Here is a 2582-nt window from a genome sequence, read left to right as displayed (position 1 = left end):
AGTGGCAAGCCAAGTGATTTCCTGTAAACCAGGAAATCATCTGATACGCTGGATGGTAACCTTATAACCAGCCAACACATGTGTCTTACATGCCAGCAAGTGGATTGGCGGAGGGTTAGTTCCCCTCCCCGGAAAACAACTACCTAAAAATACAAAGAAGAAGCATCGGACCAGGTCTGACCAACAGGTGATGACTACTGAGCAAAGGACATGGTACGGATTGCGACTTTTAATGTAAGGGGTGTGTTTGGTGGGGTGAGAAGGAGATTGTCCAGGTGCTTGATGGTGCAAAAGTAGACATATGTGGTTTAACTGAGACTAAATGGCGGGTTCAGAGAGTGGGAATATGGATGGGGTATATGTGCGGGAATAGGTGAGAATGAGAGAACAAAAGATGGAGTATGTATTGTTGTGTGCAACAGATGGAAGGAGAATACAAAAGAGTATTGTTCAGTTGGTTCAAGGATTGTGTGGATAAGTTTAAAAGTAGGATTACAAATGTGGGCGATTGTGTGTGTGTGTGTGTGTGTGTGTGTGTGTGTGTGTGTGTGTGTGTTCTTACCTAATTGTATCTTTACAGGAATGAATCAAGCTCGTACTGTCCCGTGTCTTAAACCATATTTGTCGTACATATCCTTAACCCCTTAACTGCGGGGCGTCACTTTCGCGACGCTTAGGAGCAAGGGATCATACCGCGGGGCGTCGCTTTTGTGATTCTGTGTTATTTTAAATTCACCCGGGCTTACAAGTGGGGGCTTGTATCATCTATCAGTACTGCCAATGTCCAACACTAGTCAGCACTCCTAATCTCATCTGTACTCCCATCCATTGTTGACAATTTAGCCATTTCTCCCCATTCTTGACTCCCCTCCCTACCCCCCCCTCCATTACCCTATCCTCTCGCCTGCCCGGCCGTGCTACGCTAAGTAAATCTTCCCTGGAATTTTTCACTGATTTCATCCATTGAAATAAGCCCTATGCCCTATTCTTATACCAAATAATATATACATGAAAGAAATAAGGTAAGTGAGAGTGCCATACACCTGGAATTGGCTAATTATCACCTGACAACACCTCACGTGCACTCGTTCGCTAATTTTCGCTGTTTTTTTCCCCTTGAAATATGCCTTATAATCTATTTTTGTAATAAATATACATATAAGGAGGGAAGGGAGAAGCCTAAGTGATATTTACATTCACCTGGAACTACCTAATTTATAATGTATTGTCTAGATTTCCTGCCAATCATTTCAGTGAAATACATAGCTGTTTCAAGAGCTAACGTTGGTAGTACTGAATATCCCCTAAGTAGGCCTCCACCCGGCCCTCCCTTATCAGTTCACTCTCATCTTCCGAAGTGGAGGTACGTCTGTTTCCTCTTGCTGACTTCAGGGACTTTTTCACCCCTATGCAAAGGGCCCTGTGACCTTTACCTCCTACTAAACCTCGTGTGGAAAGAGGTAAAGGGCTGACAATTGATAAAAGAGTGACTACGATCTTTCTATTGAGTAAAACAGTGAAAGTGGAATTGTAAATAATGTGTAAATAATGTGTAAACAGCAAGTGAAAGTAATGAATGTAAATATACGTGAACAATGGAAAATAGTTTTATAAGTTACTTCAGGTGACAGTGCATAACACAGTGTAAATAAGATAGAAATGTAAATAACGTAAATAAAATAGAGAACGTAAATAGAAATGTAAATGAGTAGTATTATAAGAATACGAGTATATACCCTAGGAGTAATGAAAATGAAGGTTTCACTCTAGCATGTCTGAATACTATGAGTTATGAGAGTGAAGATGAAAGTGACATTCACTCTCAATGCTAGTATACAGGACGAGAAAGTGAATGCTACGTATTTTACTGAAAGAAATTGAATCCCTACAGTGACAATAAACTAATACTACTGAAGGAAACTTATGGATAAAGACTGTAGATATATATAAGTGTTATATAGTAATAGAAATATACAGTGTGAGGGGTTTTATGAATAATAAATGACAGAGTACCAAGAGCGAATTAGCGCAAGTGTGACGGTCAGACGCGCTCATAATTTTCATTGCTTTCACAGTGTTTTTTTTTTTGGAGTATGGATCCCAAACTACTTGAAAATCATAGTGTTTATAGTGTTAATATCTGGCTGTGGTAATCATATTACGGGTTGTCGGGAAGTGTAAAGTGGAGACTTCGTTACCCAACTTCAGAGGTCTCCACAAGTCCTAGGGTAACTGACGAAGGCTCAACAAACATTCCAGGAGAAAGCTGAAGGTATGTGCCATAAGCATATGTAATTTTAATATTCTAGGACTAATAACTGATTTTTGGCAAATATTTTTTGAGTGTCTATCGGAGCCCGAATAACCCCGCGCCACACGCAAAACATCGGTAAACATGCCCGCAGTGTAGGGGTTAAATACAGTAATCCCTCCAATATCCGACGTAATAGAGCCATAGGCAGGTCCGGATATTGGGCCCCAGCTTATGGACTTGTACTTATGGAACCTAACTCAGAGAAACACCTATACAGCTCCCTCTGGACATGCATAGCACCTATTTAAGACCCAAATTACACCAATAA

The sequence above is a fragment of the Coenobita brevimanus genome, chromosome 20 (genome assembly GCF_032717465.1).
Source record: "Coenobita brevimanus isolate Jiangsu-jjx chromosome 20, ASM3271746v2, whole genome shotgun sequence".
NCBI classification, from domain to species: Eukaryota; Metazoa; Arthropoda; class Malacostraca; order Decapoda; family Coenobitidae; genus Coenobita; species Coenobita brevimanus.
This window is presented reverse-complemented; position numbering follows the sequence as displayed.